Here is a 15,886-nt window from a genome sequence, read left to right as displayed (position 1 = left end):
ACCAAGCTGTTGCAATATCTTGACTATATTCCTTATGCTATACATTACATCCCGGTTACTTATTTATTTTACCATTGGAAGTCTGTCCTTTTTTTTTGTGAGGGCATCTCTCATATTTATTGATCAAATGGTTGTTAATGACAATAAAATTCTGTATAGGGGAGTCAATGCTCAATGCACAATCATTAATCCACCCCAAGCCTAATTTTCGTCAGTCTCCAATCTTCTGAGGCATAACAAACAAGTTCTTACATGGAGAACAAATTCTTACATAATGAATAAGTTACATAGTGAACAGTACAAGGGCAGTCATCACAGAAGCATTCGGTTTTGCTCATGCATTATGAACTATAAACAGTCAGTTCAAATATGAATACTCATTTGGTTTTTATACTTGATTTATATGTGGATACCACATTTCTCTCTTTATTATTATTATTTTTAATAAAATGCTGAAGTGGTAGGTAGATACAAGATAAAGGTAGAAAACATAGTTTAGTGTTGTAAGAGAGCAAATGTAGATGATCAGGTGTGTGCCTGTAGACTATGTGTTAATCCAAGCTAGACAAGGGCAATAAAACATCCACGTATGCAGAAGATTTCTCTCAGAACAGGGGGGGTGAGGTTCTAAGCCTCACCTCTGTTGATCCCCAATTTCTCACCTGATGGCCCCCCTGCGACTGTGCCTGTCTTAGGTTGTTCCTCCCTTGAGGAATCTTACCCGTCTCTGGCTAACCAGTCATCTTCCGGGGCCATACAGGGAAATGTGAAGTTGGTAAGTGAGAGGGAAGCCTTATTGTTTGAAAAGGTTAGCTTTTTACCTCTTTGCATATTTATGCCCTGTAGCTTCTATGCCCAGCATTTGTCTTGAGGTATCTTTACCACTTGGAAGAATTATGATACTCGGTAAATTTGATATGAGGCACGAATTCTATTTAAGGGTTGTAATTAGGAAGGAAGAAGAAAAGCTATAGAAGTAGCAGGTGGAAGAAAACATGGGAAGATTGATTATTTCTTTGACATATCTTCTTGTAGAGTAACTTCAGCATATATAGGTTTTAAGCTACTACTTAAATTGCGCACACACATTAACATAATAGGAGTATAGTTACATAACCAAAGCATACCTGTAATTACCAGCCATCTCCAGTGAAACCAAGAAAACCAGTTAGGCACCTTAGGCATTTGTGAAAACTTATCTATGATATGGTGGATATTGTCCAACTGAACTTGAACAGTCTGAGAGAAATCAGACAAATTAAAACAACCCATTCCTGGGGGCTGTTCACATGCCATATGTTCTTTTAACAGTAAATAGTCTGTAGTTGTAAGACTTTGGAGCGCTACAATTTGCACTTCTCCAAATTCTTGGTTGAGTTCCAACAGTATAGATCCAGTCAAATTTGTTGTTTTACTGTATGCACAGGTCAGCTTAGATATCTCCTTCCTCATTCCCATGGCAAGTCCAGGAACTGGTGGTATGAGTGCATCTACAGCTGTAGCAGTGCGTGGATCTTTGTTGGGGTTTTTTGATGATCATCTTCTGGCATGAGTCTTCCAGAGAGTGCAGATGTTGGAAGTTCTTTTTCATATCGTATCTTAGTTCATTTTCGGGGGAGCCCAATTAGGCTTTGATCCTCTGTATAAACACAAACAGACCCTTTGCCTACACTTTTATATGCCCTTTATACCCTTGTGTAGAACTCGTTGGAGGTTACCACACAGGAACTGCCCTTTTTTTTTTTTTTTGCTTTGTTTTTGGTATCACTAATCTACACTTACATGACGAATATTATGTTTACTAGGCTCTCCCCTATACCAGGTCTCCCCTATAAACCCCTTTACAGTCACTGACCATCAGCATAGCAAAATGTTGTAGAATCACTACTTGCCTTCTCTGTGTTGTACAGCCCTCCCTTTTCTCCTACCCCCCCATGCATGTTAATCTTAATACCCCCCTACTTCCCCCCCCTTATCCCTCCCTACCCACCCATCCTCCCCAGTCCCTTTCCCTTTGGTACCTGTTAGTCCATTCTTGAGTTCTGTGATTCTGCTGCTGTTTTGTTCCTTCAGTTTTTCCTTTGTTCTTATATTCCACAGATAAGTGAAATCATTTGGTATTTCTCTTTCTCCATTTGGCTTGTTTCACTGAGCATAATACCCTCCAGCTCCATCCATGTTGCTGCAAATGGTTGGATTTGCCCTTTTCTTATGGCTGAGTAGTATTCCATTGTGTATATGTACCACCTCTTCTTTATCCATTCATCTGTTGATGGACATTTAGGTTGCTTCCAATTCTTGGCTATTGTAAATAGTGCTGCAATAAACATAGGGGTGCATCTGTCTTTCTCAAACTTGACTGCTGCGTTCTTAGGGTAAATTCCTAGGAGTGCAATTCCTGGGTCAAATGGTAAGTCTGTTTTGAGCATTTTGATGTACCTCCATACTGCTTTCCACAATGGTTGAACTAACTTACATTCCCACCAGCAGTGTAGGAGGGTTCCCCTTTCTCCACAGCCTCACCAACATTTGTTGTTGTTTGTCTTTTGGATGGCAGCCATCCTTACTGGTGTGAGGTGATACCTCATTGTAGTTTTAATTTGCATTTCTCTGATAATTAGCGATGTGGAGCATCTTTTCATGTGTCTGTTGGCCATCTGTATTTCTTTTTTGGAGAACTGTCTGTTCAGTTCCTCTGCCCATTTTTTAATTGGGTTATTTGTTTTTTGTTTGTTGAGGCGTGTGAGCTCCTTATATATTCTGGACGTCAAGCCTTTATTGGATGTGTCATTTTCAAATATATTCTCCCATACTGTAGGGATCCTTCTTGTTCTATTGATGGTGTCTTTTGCTGTATAGAAGCTTTTCAGCTTAATATAGTCCCACTTACTCATTTTTGCTGTTGTTCTCCTTGCCCGGGGAGATATGTTCAAGAAGAGGTCACTCATGTTTATGTCTAAGAGGTTTTTGCCTATGTTTTCTTCCAAGAGTTTAATGGTTTCATGGCTTACATTCAGGTCTTTGATCCATTTTGAGTTTACTTTTGTATATGGGGTTAGACAATGGTCCAGTTTCATTCTCCTACATGTAGCTGTCCAGTTTTGCCAGCACCACCTGTTGAAGAGACTGTCATTTCACCATTGTATGTCCATGGCTCCTTTATCAAATATTAATTGACCATATATGTCTGGGTTAATGTCTGGATTCTCTAGTCTGTTCCATTGGTCTGTGGCTCTGCTCTTGTGCCAGTACCAAATTGTCTTGATTACTATGGCTTTATAGTAGAGCTTGAAGTTGGGGAGTGAGATCCCCCCTACTTTATTCTTCCTTCTCAGGATTGCTTTGGCTATTCGGGGTCTTTGGTGTTTCCATATGAATTTTTGAATTATTTGTTCCAGTTCATTGAAGAATGTTGCTGGTAGTTTCATAGGGATTGCATCAAATCTGTATATTGCTTTGGGCAGGATGGCCATTTTGACGATATTAATTCTTCCTAGCCATGAGCATGGGATGAGTTTCCATCTGTTAGTGTCCCCTTTAATTTCTCTTAAGAGTGACTTGTAGTTTTCAGAGTATAAGTCTTTCACTTCTTTGGTTAGGTTTATTCCTAGGTATTTTATTTTTTTTGATGCAATTGTGAATGGAGTTGTTTTCCTGATTTCTCTTTCTGTTGGTTCATTGTTAGTATGTAGGAAAGCCACAGATTTCTGTGTGTTGATTTTGTATCCTGCAACTTTGCTGTATTCCGATATCAGTTCTAGTAGTTTTGGGGTGGAGTCTTTAGGGTTTTTTATGTACAGTATCATGTCATCTGCAAATAGTGACAGTTTAACTTCTTCTTTACCAATCTGGATTCCTTGTATTTCTTTATTTTGTCTGATTGCCATGGCTAGGACCTCCAGTACTATGTTAAATAACAGTGGAGAGAGTGGGCATCCCTGTCTAGTTCCCGATCTCAGAGGAAATGCTTTCAGCTTCTCGCTGTTCAATATAATGTTGGCTGTGGGTTTATCATAGATGGCCTTTATTATGTTGAGGTACTTGCCCTCTATTCCCATTTTGCTGAGAGTTTTTATCATGAATGGATGTTGAACTTTGTCAAATGCTTTTTCAGCATCTATGGAGATGATCATGTGGTTTTTGTCTTTCTTTTTGTTGATGTGGTGGATGATGTTGATGGACTTTCGAATGTTGTACCATCCTTGCATCCCTGGGATGAATCCCACTTGGTCATGGTGTATGATCTTTTTGATGTATTTTTGAATTGGGTTTGCTAATATTTTGTTGAGTATTTTTGCATCTACGTTCATCAGGGATATTGGTCTGTAGTTTTCTTTTTTGGTGGGGTCTTTGCCTGGTTTTGGTATTAGGGTGATGTTAGCTTCATAGAATGAGTTTGGGAGTATCCCCTCCTCCTCTATTTTTTGGAAAACTTTAAGGAGAATGGGTATTATGTCTTCCCTGTATGTCTGATAAAATTCCGAGGTAAATCCATCTGGCCCGGGGGTTTTGTTCTTTGGTAGTTTTTTGATTACCGCTTCAATTTCGTTGCTGGTAATTGGTCTGTTTAGATTTTCTGTTTCTTCCTGGGTCAATCTTGGAAGGTTATATTTTTCTAGGAAGTTGTCCATTTCTCCTAGGTTTCCCAGCTTGTTAGCATATAGGTTTTCATAGTATTCTCCAATAATTCTTTGCATTTCCGTGGGGTCCGTCGTGATTTTTCCTTTCTCGTTTCTGATACTGTTGATTTGTGTTGACTCTCTTTTCTTCTTAATAAGTCTGGCTAGAGGCTTATCTATTTTGTTTATTTTCTCGAAGAACCATCTCTTGGTTTCATTGATTTTTGCTATTGTTTTATTCTTCTCAATTTTATTTATTTCTTCTCTGATCTTTATTATGTCCCTCCTTCTGCTGACCTTAGGCCTCATCTGTTCTTCTTTTTCCAATTTCGATAATTGTGACATTAGACCATTCATTTGGGATTGCTCTTCCTTTTTTAAATATGCTTGGATTGCTATATACTTTCCTCTTAAGACTGCTTTTGCTGTGTCCCACAGAAGTTGGGGCTTAGTGTTGTTGTTGTCATTTGTTTCCATATATTGCTGGATCTCCATTTTGATTTGGTCATTGATCCATTGATTATTTAGGAGCGTGTTGTTAAGCCTCCATGTGTTTGTGAACCTCTTTGCTTTCTTTGTACAGTTTATTTCTAGTTTTATGCCTTTGTGGTCTGAAAAGTTGGTTGGTAGGATTTCAATCTTTTGGAATTTTCTGAGGCTCTTTTTGTGGCCTAGTATGTGGTCTATTCTGGAGAATGTTCCATGTGCACTTGAGAAGAATGTATATCCTGTTGCTTTTGGATGTAGAGTTCTATAGATGTCTATTAGGTCCATCTGCTCTACTGTGTTGTTCAGTGCTTCCGTGTCCTTACTTATTTTCTGCCCAGTGGATCTATCCTTTGGGGTGAGTGGTGTGTTGAAGTCTCTTAGAATGAATGCATTGCAGTCTATATCCCCCTTTAGTTCTGTTAGTATTTGTTTCACATATGCTGGTGCTCCTGTGTTGGGTGCATATATATTTAGAATGGTTATATCCTCGTTTGACTGAGCCCTTTATCATTATGTAGTGTCCTTCTTTATCTCTTGTTACTTTCTTTGTTTTGAAGTCTATTTTGTCTGATATTAGTACTGCAACCCCTGCTTTCTTCTCACTGTTGTTTGCTTGAAATATGTTTTTCCATCCCTTGACTTTTAGTCTGTACATGTCTTTGGGTTTGAGGTGAGTTTCTTGTAAGCAGCATATAGATGGGTCTTGCTTTTTTATCCATTCTGTTACTCTGTGTCTTTTGATTGGTGCATTCAACCCATTAACATTTAGGGTGACTATTGAAAGATATGTACTTATTGCCATTGCAGGCTTTAAATTCGTGGTTACCAAAGGTTCAAGGTTAGCCTCTTTAGTATCTTACTGCTTAACTTAGCTCGCTTATTGAGCTGTTATATACACTGTCTGGAGATTCTTTTCTTCTCTCCCTTCTTGTTCCTCCTCCTCGATTCTTCATATGTTGGGTGTTTTGTGCTGTGCTCTTTCTAGGAGTGCTCCCATCTAGAGCAGTCCCTGTAAGATGTTCTGTAGAGGTGGTTTGTGGGAAGCAAATTCCCTCAGCTTTTGTTTGTCTGGGAATTGTTTAATCCCACCGTCATATTTGAATGATAGTCGTGCTGGATACAGTATCCTTGGTTCAAGGCCCTTCTGTTTCATTGTATTAAATATATCATGCCATTCTCTTCTGGCCTGTAGGGTTTCTGTTGAGAAATCTGATGTTAGCCTGATGGGTTTCCCTTTATAGGTGACCTTTTTCTCTCTAGCTGCCTTTAACACTCTTTCCTTGTCCTTGATCTTTGCCATTTTAATTATTATGTGTCTTGGTGTTGCCCTTCTTGGATCCTTTCTGTTGGGGGTTCTGTGTATTTCCGTGGTCTGTTTGATTACTTCCCCAGTGTGGGGAAGTTTTCAGCAATTATTTCTTCTAAGATACTTTCCATCTCTTTTCCTCTCTCTTCTTCTTCTGGGACCCCTATAATACGGATATTGTTCCTTTTGGATTGGTCACACAGTTCTCTTAATATTGTTTCATTCCTGGAGATCCTTTTGTCTCTCTCTATGTCAGCTTCTATGCGTTCCTGTTCTCTGATTTCAATTCCATCAATGGCCTCTTGCATTCTATCCATTCTGCTTATAAACCCTTCCAGAGTTTGTTTCATTTCTGCGATCTCCTTTCTGGCATCTGTGATCTCCTTCCGGACTTCATCCCATTTCTCTTGCGTATTTCTCTGCATCTCTGTCAGCATGTTTATGATTCTTATTTTGAATTCTTTGTCAGGAAGACTGGTTAGGTCTGTCTCCTTCTCTGGTGTTGTCTCTGTGATCTTTGTCGGCCTGTAGCTTTGCCTTTTCATGGTGATAGGAATAGTTTGCAGAACTGGGACGAGTGACGGCTGGAAGTACTTCCTTTCTTGTTGGTTTGTGGCCCTCCTCTCCTGGGAGAACAGCGACCTCTAGTGGCTTTTGCTGTGCAGCTGCGCGCAGACAGGGCTTCTGCTTCCTGCCCGGCTGCTATGGAGTTAATCTCCGCTGTTGCTGTGGGCGTGGCCTGGCTCGGGCAGCTGCTCCAAAATGGTGGAGTCGCGTTGGAGCAGGAGCGGCTGGGAGGCTATTTATCTCCGTAAGGGGCCTCCCTGCTCCCTGCCGTCCAGGGGTTAGGGTGCCCAGAGATCCCGGATTCCCTACCTCTGGATTAAGTGACCCGCCCTGCCCCTTTAATACTTCCAAAAAGCACCCGCCAAAACAAAACAACGCCCACCAAAAAAAAAAAAAAATTTTTTTAATTAAAAAAAAAAAAGTTTTTAATTTAAAAAAAAAAAAGGTGGTCGTTCGTTTTTCTTTATTCTCCGGTGCCAGCCTCAGGCCTCTGCTCACCGGTCTTTCTGCCCTGTTTCCCTAGTATTGGGGTCCCTATCCCTTTAAGACTTCCAAAAAGCGCTCGCCAAAACAAAACAGCAAAAAAGCAAAAAAAAAATGGTCGCGCGCTTTTCTTATGTCCTCTGTCGCCCAGCCTCCAGTGCCCGCTCACTGTTCTTGCTGCCCTGTTTTCCGAGTATCCAGGGCCCTGCACTCTGGCCCGGATGGCGGGGGCTGGGTGTTCGGCAGTCCTGGGCTCCGTCTCCCTCCCGCTCTGCCTGCTCTTCTCCCGCCGGGAGCTGGGGGGAGGGGCGCTCGGCTCCCGCGGGGCCGGGGCTTGTATCTTACCCCCTTCGCGAGGCGCTGGGTTCTCTCAGGTGCGGATGTGGTCTGGATATTGTCCTGTGTCCTCTGGTCTTTATTCTAGGAAGGGTTGTCTTTGTTATATTTTCATAGATATATGTTGTTTTGGGAGGAGATTTCCGCTGCTCTACTCACGCCGCCATCTTCCGCCCCTCCCGCTCATTTCTTTTAATTTTCTTTTTTGATTAAAATATTTTTAAATTGAGGTATAATTGATAGGCAACATGGTGTTAGTCTCAGGTATACAACATGATGATTCGGTATTTGTATATATTGCAAAATGATTGCCACAATAAATCTAGCTAGCATCCATCACCCCATAAAGAATTTTTTCTTTGATGAGAACTTTTCAGATCTGCTCTCTTAGCAGTTTTCACATATGCAATATGGTATTAACTATAATTGCTATGCTATACATTACATCCCCATGACTTTGTTAAAAAACAAAATTCATCCAAGTAAATCTGAGACCTAATGGCTTTATTAAGAGGTTCATGAATCAGGCAGCATCGCCCCTACCAAGTAGCGATGCACTGAGGAATTATACAAAATGGAAGGCTTTTATAGACTGAAGGGTAGGAAAAAAGTTATTAGCAAAAGTAAAGAAGAGATTTGTTCAGGCTTGGTCACTTTCTCTTGGGAAAAGCAAGAGGGTCTTATAATGCAATCACCTCATCATCTTTCAGGACCGATGGAGAGGCCTTATGTGACTTTATCCTATCTAGGATGCAGACCAAAAAACTCCTGACTCCATTTCTGGGGGAGGCTGAAGCCGTCATTGGTTTAGGTCTGAGGCCCCAGTTTGGTGACTTGGCCTAGCAGAAGTGACTCCATGTTGGGCCTGTGGTTTTCTTTTTTTAACACTTACTTATTTTATAACTGGAAATTTGTACCTTTTGACTCCCTTCACCCATTTTGCCTGCCCCTAACCCCCTGCTGTTGGCAACCACCAGTCTGCTCTCTGTGTCTGTGGGCTTGGTGTTTTGTTTTGTTTTCAGATTCCACATATAAGTGAGATCATCGTGGTATTCGTCTTTCTCTGTCTGTAGATTGCTAATCAATGTAATATATTCTAAGTGTATTTACATATACCTGAGAGTTTTTATTTCCTTTTGATTGAGCTTTGATTAGGGAATTTCCTGATCCATATGGTGATATGTGTTCCATATTTTTCATAAAAGGTTTTCACTCTATGCTGTAAGATGAAGGTTTAGCTACTTTGGGTCTGTGCACAGGTTGTAGTTATTTATGGTAATATTCACGTGTAACGGATGCAGTGGCATACTATTTTTAACATCTGTATGCGTTAAGAGTTCAGCTGTTACTGATCTATTTATATCTCTATCAGCTGTTTACTGTTTAAGTAATTAATTGGCAAAGAACTTCATTTTTAAGAGCCTTAACCAATAAAGAAAAGTCTTGCATCAGCTACCTAACTGAAGAAAGTCAATTACACATTTATGTGTATTCTATAAGTTTAATAATAATAGCTGCCATTTGCTTGGTAGTTGCTATGTCCAAACTCTGTGCTAAATACTTTACATGCTTAACATAATTTAACTTTTAAAACAAACACTCTGAGGTAAACACTGATATTATCTTCAATTTATAAATAGGGATTTATAAATATCCTTTATAACCAAAGGGATGCTCAGAGAGGTTTAGTAGTATGCTCAAGGTCATGCAGTAAGTTAGAAGGTGGTAGAGCTGGAATTCAAACCTTTAATGTATGTTCCGTTCCATACAGCATATTGTGATTTGGCTGTCAGGCAGGCAGTTTGGTCTGGCCTGTGTTAAATCAGAACTCTAAAGCCTCCATTCTAGAGCATGAATTATTTAATTTGTTTGTTCTACATTTTTTAAAAAAGTCATTTTTGACCTGTACCTGTTGGAACTTTCTGCCAGAATGACTGTTAGAGATCAGAAAAGATATGATTGTAGGGCTGTTCGAAGTATAACTTAGACATAGAGGTTTGGGAGTTGGCTGCTTAACTTGCAGTACAGCCCAAGTCTCTGATTTAGGTGTTTATTATCTGAGAGAAACATCTTATTTGTTAAGGTGTTTAAACTAGGCTTCAAAAAGGAGGCTTATAGAGGTAAAGAGTGTGGCTAGGTGGAAACAGGGCTTTTCAGGTCCAAGAACAGCATAAGCAAACAGAGGCCTGGAATTTGTATAGGGGATCATTAGTAGTTAAGCGAAGATGGAGTGGATGGTATTTTTCAGGAAAACTGAAAGATTTGATCAGGTAGAATGACTGGGGTCATTTTGAAAGATTTGGAAGTTAACACAGCTCTCAGATTCGATTTTGAAGGCACTGGAGAGTCAACAGCCTTTTCATAAAGAGAAACAAAGTGCTCAGGTTTGCATTTTAAGGAAATAACTCTAACATCAGTGCGGAAGGTGGAGAGTGTGGAATCCTAACCATCATCTTGCCAAGGGTACAGACCTGGGCAAGGGGAGCAGTAGTGGGGAAGGAGAGGCAGTGTGGGATTGAAGATTGTTCTGAACTAGCATTCCGGACAGTGGTGGAGTGATTGATACTACTTATTATTACTGATAGTTTGTTATTACAAAGTTTTGTATTTGCTGTAAGTGGCTTCTGGTAGACACTTATTCATTCTATTATTAGTGGCTGATGGCTGAATTCCTGTCCAGAAGTGCTCAGGAAATGGTGGGTAAATGATGGAATAAGTCTGGGTTGTAAATATCACACTCATGAAATATTTATTTAAAATACTTGTGTGTTTAGCAGGCATTTTGTAAAGGGCTAAGGATATCACTGAGACAGAGTATCACTGACCCTGGTCCTCAAGGAATTTTCCGTAGTATAGGAACCTAACAGGCCTTGTTTGCCATTCTTACTTTCTGTGTAATCTTTGGGCATATGTTTTAACTCCTGACCCTGTCTGTCTTTGCATGTGGGATAATGCTTCTTAGAATTCTGAAGTTCAGACAAGATAATACGTGTCAAGTGCCTGATGTGGTCCCTGGCATAAGCAAATGCTTGTTCCCCTTTAATCTGCCACAGGCCAGTGAAATGGGATACCCAAACTTGTTAGGCTTGCGTGTCAAGCAGGTGGCAGCAGGAAGTGAATGCATTCTTGAAAGAAATTTTAAAAGTTTACCTTTCCTGGTGATTTGGCATAGTGATGCCTGATTGCTGTTTTATTATTTTTCCACTGTGACTGTAGATAGGTCATTTGGCTTGTGTGTCTGTCTCAATTTGTTGACCAAGAAAATGAATAAACTAGTCCTATTTCCTAGGGTGGTTGGGAGAAATATTAGAGATAGTGGATATGAAATTGCCAGACAAACGCAAGTAGCACAGCAGAATGGTTGAGATAAAAAATGTTAAATGTACGTCTTTCCCCGTTACTAGCTGGGGGAGGACCTTTTGCAAGTTACTTAACCTCTTTTAGTCCTGATTCCTTTATTTGTAGTGTGAGGATAATAAAACATCTACCTTGTAGGATTGTTGTAAAGATTAAGTTAAAAAAGGCATGGAAAGTAGTTTATCCAAGCACTCAAAACCTTGTGATTATTGTATACTACATGGTATCCTTTTGACACTCCTGAGCACTGAGCTCTTCTTTGTTAGGCTTTGCTCTGTGGTTAAAATTTCTGTAGACCTGAATGCTGAAGGTAAGTTTTGTTATCTTTCATGGTAGTGAAGAAATCAATGATCCCTTTAAGATAAAACCTCACTTTGGCCCTAAAAATTGCCTTGGGAAAAATGTTTAAGGCTTTGTGTTCAAGCTATAAATGAGGGTAGAACTTAAATGTGATACTTCCTATTATGAAATTTCAGTTCTAAATAAAAAAAAAGAGTGATGCAGCTGGGGACATTATCTACCCATCCTGAGAAGCAGTGGATGTCATGAGAGATTAGGAGTAGACTGTGTTTGCACGTCTGAGTCATGTGGTGGCAGGAAGGCGGGAGCCTCTGCACTGTACTCAGCCCTGAAAGGGCTTTACTTTCTGTGGTTCCAATAGTTATTTCTCATCTCAGTCAAAATAATTGTCACAAATTGCACTGTTGTTATTTCTATTTATTCAGTATAATCCTCAGTAAGTGACTTTGTTTCCTTTTCTCTTCAAATTAGAGTTGTTACAGTTTTTAAAGAACTCATCTATGGAAGTGTGAATTGTCAAAGCCTTAAGGAGATAAATCTCTCCAAGAACTAACTGTCACTAAAAAGGGAGCCACATGAGTAAAGACCAAGGTGTTTTAAACAAAAATTATATGCCAGCCTGAGTGGTTGTACCTAAAGAATGGAAAAGGCATCAAAATTATTTTCATTGCCTTACTTAGCACTTAAAAAAGCTATGAATGTTCTTTTGGGGGCAGATGTGCTATTTGCATCTTTTAACATTTCCATTTGAATTTGTTTGCCAAATAACTTGTTTTATGTGGGCAAGTTTTGGTTTTTTCTCTAAAAAAGATCTAGATTCCTGTTTTCCCAATTTTGCCCATCTTTAATGGAAAAAAATTTTTTTTTTCCAGTTTCTCCTTCTCCCCTGCCTCTTAGCAACTGTATAAATCAGTATTTGTCCTATTGTGTGCATTACCAAACAGTATGTTGGGCTGCATCCTCTAAACATAGTGACCTTATTCTATATTTCCCACAGACGCGATCACAATGATTCCCTTTTGTGCCAAACATGCTGTTTATTCTATGGGTGAGGTTTTTAAACTATCAGACATAAAGGGTGGTGGTGCAATTATTTTGTTGTTTCAGCTGATCTCAGAAATGGTTTAAGCTAAATTTTGTGAAGAAAACAGTGACTTATATAGTCAAAGTATTTAAAGAGTAATGTGTATTTAAAATATCACAGTATCTCGTTTTGTCCTCAGCATGCTAAAATACATGGCACTTTTATAAATAACCACTTAATTTTAAATATTGGAATTAAATTTTGACATTCTTTGATGTAGAGACCTCTTGAGGTCTAAAATATGGAGTTTGGCATCAGTATCTGTTCTTTAACACCAGTTTCCTAAATAGGAGTCTCCAAGACAACGTTGAGGGCATCTCACTGTGAGTGACACACCTTGAGAAGAGAAAATAAGCAGGATTTGCTTGTCAACCCATCAGTTTGGGGATGTGGGAAATAGTTTAATCGCTTCCAAATTAGAATTTGGTATAGGCTTTCAATAGCCTCACTTCTCATAACTATGATGTTCTGATGTATCACAACACGTTTATATTGTATCTTACTGAGCTTCAGAAATCGAATTTACTTTGTCCTGAATTCCCAGTGAAGGACTGTCACAATTTGGTTGCATATTCAAGAAGGACGTCATCATCCTAGCTGGGTTTGTGTGGTCTATAATGTTCTCGTTAACTTTTTAAAAAGTCCTCCTTCCCATCTTCTCTACTTCTGTCCTTCGTAATCGTATCTCCGCTTCTATGTAGAGAGACAGAAATACCTTTTCTTTCTCTTGTGATCTGGCTCCATAAGAAAAAATTTACTGTACACTGAATGTGTCTGGAATGTCACTTAGAGATGGAAAATATCCTGGCAAATTCATAACATTCACAAGACCTTGGAGTGGTATGTTGAGACAAGTTCATTCTAGTTTACAGGGGAGATTTCATTTTGGAGAGAGCATTTTACCACTTTTCTGTGTGTTTCCCTACAACATGTGAATGAGCTTTATACTTCCCCCTTCCATGGCACAACTTAAAAACTTCAGTCTCTGAAACATGTGGGGCTTTGATAGTAGCAAGCTACAAAGGTTATATAAACAAATTCACACATAACACGCATATAAAGACTTGTGTACTGTGGATGAAATGAAAGTTCCTGTGGCCAGGATTCTCAACTGGCCCTGGTTGGCTAGCTCACTTCACACATGTGGGCAATACATTATTACTATTGACTCTATATGAAGGGCTCCACCCAGTGCTCTGGGCGACATGGTGGCACAGCTGCAAGAGCAGAGCAGAGGCTGGAGTGGTGGCAGTGCCAAGGCAGAGGCCCAGAGGACGACTGTGCGGACAGAGGGGCCCAGAAGCAGAGACTGGCTTGCTGCGTGCATACTTGCTCTGAGTGGACAGGATTTTAGTGATTGATCTGCCACCATGGAAATAAAGTTGGGTATAACCCTTTCACCCCAAGAACTTTCTATTGTCATTTCTTTGGTCACATTGAATCCATAGTGAACTTGCCTGGGGCTGAAACCCATTGGCAAGACATGTACTCTAAGAAATAGCTAAATTGTTGATGGCAAAAGTGTATATATAGGTCATGGGTCTTCCTATTTCTAGTGACGCGTACTGCAATTCATCCTACACACAGCTGCTAGGTTATCAAAGCTGTTAGAATACTCTCCCTAAGACAATATTTTCATCAAATCATAGAGGCTTCCTTTTTAAGAAATCTCAACTCCTGAGTCATGTGTAAGACTTTCTCTTACAGCTTCAGTTTATCTTGCATTCCCCACTTCTTGCTTTGTTGGGCTTTTGTATCCTCTGGGGCTGGTTCTTAACTATATATAAATGTACTGTAATACCTGGGCCTCCTCCTACTCCTTGCCTTTCATTCACATCACCACCCTCACTCCTTGCCTCCTTAGCAACTGACTGCCTAACTACATTTCTCACCAGCCTGTTAAAATCTGGGGACTTAATTCATACTCTCTTAATTTGTTCTCTGTACAGTTGCTCTGTGTTTGATTTTCTGGGTGTGTAATCTCTCCAAGACGGGTACCAAGGAAATGTTATAGACTGAATGATTTGCCTGCCTTAATGGTGGACTTAAGAGTAGAAATTGGCTCTTTCTATCCTAATTGCTTCAGGAAAACTTCATAAACAGACTGAGATTTCATAAGTTTGGCCTCAAAGACCAGAGAGTGTTTAGTCTAAGTAGGAGAGAAGGAACACAGTGTGGAGGTTGTAAAGGAATAATAGTGTCAAATCTGTGATAGCTGTGAGACCATGGCAATCCCCTTAATTAACAAACTTTAGCCTCAACTTTGAACCTACAAAATGGAGCTAGTACTGTGTACTTGGTACAGTTGTGAGAATCAGAAGTGCCTGCACATATAGGCAGTCAATAAATGGTGCTGTTACTACATTTTAGGGACTTGTTTGGCCCAGGAAAAGATTCATAGTTTGAAATACAGCAAATGGGAGTTTTGTCATGTAAAATGGCAGAGAAGGAAGCTCCAAAAATTGATTCCTTCACCAAGACAACTCTTAAGCTAGCACAAACTGTCTGAAGCAATTACTTTGGAACTCTGAAATCTAGTAGATTCAGTGGAGTACTTAATGAAGAGTCTAGTAAATTTCCAAGAATGTCAGTGGTTTACATAGTGACTACTATCTCCCAACCATGTAGCAGGGAGCTGTGGTTATGGTGGCCCATGGTTCCTGGTGTGACTCTGTTTCCTTCAAAAATTGGGCTGTGTGATTTGATCACTGCTTTTGATTGTTGAGGGACAGAATAGAGGTTGGCTACTGATTCAAACTCACAAGCAAAAGTGGCTCCCCTGGCATCTGCCAAGAAAACACTTTTTCCTATTGGATACTGGCATTTAGGGAAGTATCTGTCAGGTCACTGACTGGCCATGGAGATAATGGAACAGAGACTTCAGCCACAGCACACAAGGAATATAGTCTTTGTGAAAAATAGTTTGTGAAAGGCACTAGACAGACAACTGCAGGCTTCAGATAACAAATGCAGTCCCTAGAGAGGAGAGAGCCTGATTTCTAGTTACCACATCATAATATTCAAAATGTCCAATTCTCCATAAAAAATTATAAAACAGACAAAGAATTGAGAAACTGTAGCCCATTCACAGGAAAAAAGAAATTGACAGAAACCATGCCTGAGGAAACCCAGATACTGGACTTACTAGACAGACTGTATTTTATTTTATTTTACTTATTTATTTATTTTTTTTTTGAGAGGGCATCTCTCATATTTATTGATCAAATGGTTGTTAAAAACAATAAAATTCTGTATAGGGGACTCAATGCACAGTCATTAATCCACCCCAAGCCTATTTCTCAACAGTCTCCAATCTTCTGAAGCATAACGAACAAGTTCTTACAT

At 39.7% G+C, this 15,886-nt stretch overlaps 1 protein-coding gene across 37 annotated transcripts in view; it reads left to right on the top strand.

Annotated features, from left to right (window-relative positions):
• The window catches only part of SLMAP (sarcolemma associated protein), a 120,845-nt gene that overhangs the window by 36,234 nt on the left and 68,725 nt on the right, over positions 1–15,886 (top strand). The gene's annotated exons all lie outside the window — the stretch shown is intronic.

The sequence above is a fragment of the Manis pentadactyla genome, chromosome 1 (assembly GCF_030020395.1).
Source record: "Manis pentadactyla isolate mManPen7 chromosome 1, mManPen7.hap1, whole genome shotgun sequence".
NCBI classification, from domain to species: domain Eukaryota; kingdom Metazoa; phylum Chordata; class Mammalia; order Pholidota; family Manidae; genus Manis; species Manis pentadactyla.
This window is presented reverse-complemented; position numbering and strand designations above follow the sequence as displayed.